The sequence below is a fragment of the Neophocaena asiaeorientalis genome, unplaced genomic scaffold (genome assembly GCF_003031525.2).
Source record: "Neophocaena asiaeorientalis asiaeorientalis breed wild unplaced genomic scaffold, Neophocaena_asiaeorientalis_V1.1 scaffold806, whole genome shotgun sequence".
NCBI lineage: Eukaryota > Metazoa > Chordata > Mammalia > Artiodactyla > Phocoenidae > Neophocaena > Neophocaena asiaeorientalis.
This window is the reverse complement of record NW_020172934.1, coordinates 78361-85965: the sequence shown is the minus strand read 5'-3', so window position 1 is coordinate 85965 and position 7605 is coordinate 78361.

Sequence of the window (7605 nt, the reverse complement as noted above, 5' to 3'; positions counted from 1 at the left end):
CAGAGGTTTGGAATATTTTGAAGAAGGAAGATCTTTTAGTCAATACACCTTAACCGTGAGAAGTTGGTTTCAAGAATGAACCTGAAATACTGTATTTTTCTCCTGATGATTCCAAGGGGAGACAGCTCAAGTTTTCTAAATCATAAGAAAAACCAAGTTATAAATATGATATTCTGAGCCAGAGATGAAAAAGCAGTTTTTAGTACCCCCTCCTCTTGTCATATGACTGTGATTTAAATCAATCAGCTGCCACTGGTTTTTAAGTCACATGACCCAACTTTAAATCAATCAGCTGCTTCCCTGTAACTCACGACTTGGTTTTGAAGAGTAAGAAATGCAGAGGTATAAAAACGATGTCCTGAACAATAAATGGAAAAACATTTTAGAAAGTTTTTTTCTTTTCGAATGGACCATTCATTGCATACAGAATAAAGGATTCTCTTGTGGATTTCTTGAACTGTAAACACATACAATGTCTCCGTTGGCTTGACTGACTTAGTTTTTGGGGGTTTTTTTTTGTTGTTGTTAACATCTTTATTGGAGTATAATTGCTTTAACATGTTGTGTTAGCTTCTGCTGTATAACAAAGTGAATCAGCTATTCTATACATATATACCCATAACCCCTCCCTCTTGCGTCTCCCTCCCACCCTCCCTATCCCACCCCTCTAGGTGGTCACAAAGCACCGAGCTGATCTCCCTGTGCTATGCGGCTGCTCCCCACTAGCTATCTATTTTACCTTTGCTAGTGTATATATATCCATGCCACTCTCTCACTTAATCCCAGTTTACCCTTCCCCCTCCCCATGTCCTTAAGTCCATTCTCTACATCTGCATCTTTATTCCTCTGCAGTGACCCCTGCTAGGGATGGATACTACCTTTTATGCTCAGGGGAAATCCCCTAGTTTGAATATGATTTGAGTTTGGTCCTGTGAAACCATCAGAACTTCCCACCAGAATAAATGAGGAGATTCTGGCCTTTATTAGTACGCACGATGAACACGGGTGTCCTGGCTGTACTTGCCAACCCTCCTATTTTATCCACCTATTTTTATCCACCTTCCTCCTTTTGAGTACCTTTGACCAACCCTGAGCTCAGACTCCTGACCTATTACAGTGACTTTGTTAGTCCTTCTTTTAAAATGGACAGGTAATAAAATGAATTTAACCTAGAAGCAGCAGCTCAGTAAGGGAAATAAAATCACCAGAAGTTATCTAATCACAGCCACAGCCATCCAGGGCTCTGTCTTATCTTCTGGGTCATAAGAATGAGACCTTCCTAAACTTGAAGGTCATCCAATCAAATAAGTAAAGGTGTTGCTCACCTCTGGCTCTTGGAGGGATTGCTAGGCAGTCTACCCAGTGTATACTAATGTCAAAACTCTGTCATGGTTTTGAAACACTTATGTTCCAGGAAAGCTTTTTGGGGTGCGTGGGGGAAGGTTTTTTTTTGACATCAAGCAAAAAATAAATCACCAAGCTCTTTGAGCACAGAGGTTCTTAAGAGGGCAGTAGAAGGAATTAATGGGCAGAAAAGACGATCTCCTCTGAAGTGAAGGTTGTTTTTCCAAAAGAGTAGGATTTAGTCTCAGTTTAAGGAGAAAACTTTTAAATATCTAGGACAGCTCCAAACTGCAGTTTAGGGAATGAGTGCTTCAAAAGAACAGTGCTTTAAAAGTCCTGGCAAGGCAGCAAGAGGATGAAGAGTTGGTTTTGCATAGTTTTGAACACAGGAGTAAAGAAGCAGAGGCATCTCTGACTAAACGGCCCTGAGATCCTATGGCATCAATGGGTCAGTTTCAGGGGGCAGGGCGTGGGGGTGGGGATATATTTCTCTCAAAGTCTCCCAGGGCCGTCACCCCTCCCTGCCCCATCCCCTACTCCCTTCCTCCCTCCACTGTTGGGTCCCCAGGGACAGCACTTCTTAAGCTGGAGCGCTCAGGCACCATCTCTGCAGTCTGGATTCTGGAGCCTGGCAAGTTCTGGGACAGGAAGGCAGGTCTTCAAGCCCTCTGGGGTGCATTCAGACTGGAGGGCTGGAGGGGAACTGGAGCTCCGAAGCCCCCTCATGTCCTTGAAGCCAAGGGAGGAACACATCCTCCTAACAGTACTTCTCAGGGGTCAGCCTGCTCCCCAACCGACGGTGATCCATACTCACTTGAGGCAGCAAGGACTGCTTCTAACTGGCCCCCTCGATTCCACCTTAAGGGTCCTCACACATGTGTGAGAGCGCAGGTCACGGCTCTCTTTAGTCAGCTGAGGCTAGTGCTGCCGGGGTCCCTCCACTCCCATCCCCCAGCCCCTCCCTCTGGTACTTCATCTAATAGAAGAAAGAGCACAGAAGAATTGGCTGAATCAAGGGACCTGTGAGACTGTGTATGAGTTTGAAGACCGAGAACGTAAGGCACAATTAAATATTATTGGAAACTATTGTAGGGTGTGTGGTGGGAGGTAAGGAGGCTGAGAGGCTGAGTCAATCTGGTGAGTCCAGCCCCAGGACACCACACAGCCCCTGCCCCACCTTCCCTGCCATCAGACAAGGGTTGCTGCAACTCCAGCCGGGACTGTGCATTTCCCCCTCCCTGATTCTCCTCAATAAGAGCAGGTGGCCCCCCTCTGAGGGCAGGGGCAAGACAAGGCACCAAGTTCCCGTGGACTAAGGTGCTGCTGGAAGCTCTCCCTGAACAGCAGTGCTGGCTTGGAATGAACCCGTACACCTCCAAAGTTGGTCTCGTCCTGCAACTGAGGGACGCAGGCTTCAATTCAGGTGCCCTGGCTTTAAATCAAACAGCCCCCCCTTTAAGTCAGGTGACCTGACTTTAAGTCACTGTGTGCCCCTCAAGCCTGCAATTTCAAAATTTGGGAACTTCACTTTCATCCCAGCACCTAACACAGCTGAATGCACACTGCAGTCACCCCCAAGCCTGGCTTAGAGGCAAGATATAAGGTAAGGGGATGGGCGCGCACTCATGGTGATGAGGATGTACTTCATGTACCAGAAGGGTCTAGGTACTCTGGGGTACAGCAAGCAGTGCACGATACAGCAGCTCCCTGGCAAAGCTGCTGATGCACAGGGAGAGGAGGCACACCCATGCATGCAGAGGTTCCAGGGCGGGGGCTGCAGCACAGCCAGCCAGGAAGGTGTGAAAGCAGAGGATCTGAGCCTTCTTGAGAAAGGCAGACACAGATGATGGATGAAAAACAAAGACCAGATGAAATACAGATTTGAAAAACACACCCTGCTCTTGAAATTGGGGTGGGGGGCACCCCAGATTTGAGTCCTCTTACTCCCCAGCTGCTAGTGCTTTGGCATTTGCCCAATTGTTTATAAAATGTGACTGATAATATCTAACCCATAGAATATTGCATTTGTAGTGGTTTTGCGTGTTTATGTTTCTATAGTGGAATAATCTTTTCTACAAGAAAAATGTATACTATCTGAAATAAAACAAAACCCCTTTTTAAAAAGTACTCTATCGGACTTCCCTGGTGGCACAGTGGTTAACAATCTGCCAGCCAAGGCAGGGGACATGGGTTTGAGCCCTGGTCCGGGAAGATCCCACATGGCGTGGAGCAGCTAAGGCCATGCACCACAACTACTGAGCCTGCCTGCCACCTACTGAAGCCCGCGTGCCTAGAGCCGGTGCTCCACAACAAGCGCAGCAAGGGAAGCCACCACAGTGAGAGGCCCGTGCACTGCAACAAAGAGTAGCCCCCGCTCGCTGCAACTAGAGAAAGCCCGCGCGTAGTAACGAAGACCCAACGCAGCCAAAAATAAATAAATTAATAATTATTATTATTTTTTAAAGTACTTCTGTACAACTTCTCTGGGAAGAACAGAGATGGTGTGGGAGAGTGAGAAAGACCAATGTTTAGTGCACATCTCTGATGCAGGTGCTCTGCTGGCTCAGATAGCTTTATCGCCACTTTACAAAGGAGGAAGTAAGCTCAGAGAGGTTTAGTAATTTTCCCAAAGCCAAACAGCTATTGAGTTGCAGAACCAAGATCTGAACCAAGTCTGTTACCTTCAAAGCCTAAGTCCTCATCACAAGAAAACTCAATTAATAATGACATTTATCGAATTACATTGCAACCTGGTGAGTTCTTGGCACAATCCTGAATAAGAGTGAGAAAGAAAGAAATAGCATTGTTCCTACAGTCAACCAACATTTTTGAAGCAGCTGCTAGATGCCTGGCCCTCTTTGGGGTTCAGCAGTGATCAAGACAGGAAGAGTCCTGCTTTCATGAAGTATGTAGTGGGGAAGAGAGATGGGTGCACCTTGGGTGAGGGATTTCACCTTGCTGGGCCTGTTTTCTCATCTGGAAAACAGGACGGGTGTTCCTCATTTTGTAGGATTGTCCAGCCCTCACATTCTCTGATTCCATGAGAAGCATCTGTTTTCCTGTTTCTTTAAAATTCATTCAGGCCATGAGCCGTGATGAATGTTGTTAGCTGCTCCCCAAATCACTCTATTCCCACCCTTTTCCCGTGATCAGGTCTTTCCCGAAACGACTCACAATCATTCAAGTCCCTGAACCTAAGGGGCACCCAGCAGAAAAATTCCAACCCTGGCTTCTCAGGAGCTCTGCGGTCTACCTGGCCAGGTAAACTTAACTCACTTGGCACAAGGTAGCCATCCCTGGTTTCACATCAACATGATCTCAGGCACAAACCTCCTTGTTTTTCAATTTTGTCTTTACGTTACTTGTTGAAACAACTGCACAAATATGACAAAGATATAAAATCAGGCATCTTCTGCCTCCAGTGCCTACTAATAAATGATTTTCTGCCACTTTAATGATAAAGATAGAACATTTCAACATTCAGCTGCCCTTATTATTTGTCATTTTTGTTGATATTTCTATTGAATACATCTTTCAATATTTTAACAGTGGCACATTATTTAGGTTGATCCAGACCCAGCCTTTAGTGGTAAAGGTTTTGTTGTTATATTTCTATTATGTTTCCTTTAAAAATCATTATCCTATTTAAATGGATTAAGTCGATTCTATAGGCATTTATCTTATGATATTGATGAAATTAATACATAGAGGGCAGTAGTACAAGTTGATTGGACTTGAGAACGTCTATTAGCACAGTTAAGTATAAATGTTATCTATATGTAAACCAAAGAACATTCTGAGTGAGATTCTCCGACTCTTTTTCACCGTCTGCCCCTCAAGCCTGTGAGAAATGGAATATTTCTTGCCATCTCAGTAAACAAAGGATGTCACAGTCATCAGCACTTGCAGCCCTCCAGTGAGCCGCGGGCCCTGAGGAAACTCAGGATATGCAAATAGAGAATGCAGGCCCCAGAGAGCCGAGGTGCACATCAAATGAAGGATTTCAGTGAGCCCAGACTATTGCATCTTCCCATACAAAGAAAAGCAATAAATTCCTTAACTTGGCATATCCAGTTTTCCTTAGTTAACAATCATCTTTTGATGTTCCCCATTACCTGCGCCAGTCCCCTGCCCTGTCCCCTCCCCCCTGGTACTTTAACTCTGGGAGGAAGGGGCTCAGAGGGACTTGGTTGAATAAGGGGCCTGCGAGCCTAGGGATGAGTTTTAAGCCGCTTTCCCCGCAGTCAGGAGGAGAGGCGCTGACGCTCCAGCCGGACCCTGCGCCTCCCTTTCCCAGATTTCCCCTCAGGACGCTCAGGCCGACCCCCTCCCCACGCCCACCAGGCACCGCGAGCCAGGCCGAGGGCAGGGGCGAGAGGAGGGACCAAAGTTCCCCAGGACCAGATGCTGGAGGCAGCTCTTTCCAAACAGCAGCGGCGGCTGGCAGCGAACCCCTGCCCCTTAGAAGTTGGTCTTGCTCTGCCGCCCGGGCACCGAACCAGGCGGAGGGTCCGCGTCCACTTACCTGGCGCGCGGTCCCAAGGACTGTCGCGGCTTCAGCTGGTGGGGCCCCTACAGAGCCGGCAGCCTCAGTGAGGCCGCCCTCCCCTCGGGCTCTGGGGAGCTCCGTGACGGCGGAGGGAAGAGACCCCGAGCTGCGGGACTTCCAGCTCTGCGGAAACGCGGGCTCCGTTCTGGGCTTACGGGGTGGGACGGCTCTGCCCCGAAGCCTTCCGGGAGGGAGGGGGTGCGGGGGTAGCGAGCCGCCAGGAGCGCGCAGGCCCCTTCGGGGCTCCTGGAGGGGCGGCCCGCACTGGGGGCCCCGCCCACTGTGACCGCAGCCCAGGCCTTTTTACTGTAACCCTACACAAAAAGTTAGAAAGATACACAGTCTATAGTAAATATTCACAAATGATTGTTGCTGTTGCTCTGCCCCTTAGAAGTTGGTCTTGCTCTGCCGCCCGGGCACCGAACCAGGCGGAGGGTCCGCGTCCACTTACCTGGCGCGCGGTCCCAAGGACTGTCGCGGCTTCAGCTGGTGGGGCCCCTACAGAGCCGGCAGCCTCAGTGAGGCCGCCCTCCCCTCGGGCTCTGGGGAGCTCCGTGACGGCGGAGGGAAGAGACCCCGAGCTGCGGGACTTCCAGCTCTGCGGAAACGCGGGCTCCGTTCTGGGCTTACGGGGTGGGACGGCTCTGCCCCGAAGCCTTCCGGGAGGGAGGGGGTGCGGGGGTAGCGAGCCGCCAGGAGCGCGCAGGCCCCTTCGGGGCTCCTGGAGGGGCGGCCCGCACTGGGGGCCCCGCCCACTGTGACCGCAGCCCAGGCCTTTTTACTGTAACCCTACACAAAAAGTTAGAAAGATACACAGTCTATAGTAAATATTCAAAAATGATTGTTGCTGTTGCGTTTACTATTCTATTAAACGTGTAAAATCCATAAAACACTTTAAGTTCAAAGTTAAATATGAATTTTTACCTTTCCATATTATCTCTCTGCTATTCACAATTGTGGTTAATGAATTAGAGACTGCGGCATCACTAGTTAAAAATGAGCTTGTTAAAAAAATGGAATTCAGCCCACCAGAGCTTCTGAGTCAGAATCTGCACTTTTACAATCTCCCTAGTGTGCTTGTGTACCCATGAATAGTTGAAAGGTACATTTCTACCTCGAAATGTCTTTTCTGTCTGAGAAATATACACATTTTATCCAGTTTGACATAAATAAAACACTCAAAAATGCATATGCCTGTGTTGAAACCATCATTTTGTAATTTCTTTTCCAGATAAGTATAGTCTCTATACTGGTTTTGTGGATCACATGTCATACTCTTTACTTGTAGTTAGAAATAAGGTATAGAATGTTACTTTGTAAATATATATATATATATATATATATATATTAGTGGATAATTCAAAACACTCTTCTAAATTAAAACCAGTTCTTTTAACTTGTTGTTTTCTCCTTGGGTTACATTATGAACTCTTCCCATGGCCACATGGCCTGTGTACTTTTAATTTCAGGGACTGCTGACATTCCAGGATGTGGCCATAGATTTCTCTCAAGAGGACTGGGAATGCCTGGACCAAGATCAGTGGGAATTGTACAGGGATGTGATGTTAGAGAAGTATAGGAACCTGTTCTCCTTGGGTGAGGATACCTTCCTTCCAGAATTCCTTATCCAACCACAGGGTTTAGATCTTTCATTTGTAGAATGTCTCCTGGAATTTTCTGCTTCCTACAGTAGGGTTTCAGATTGCAACTTT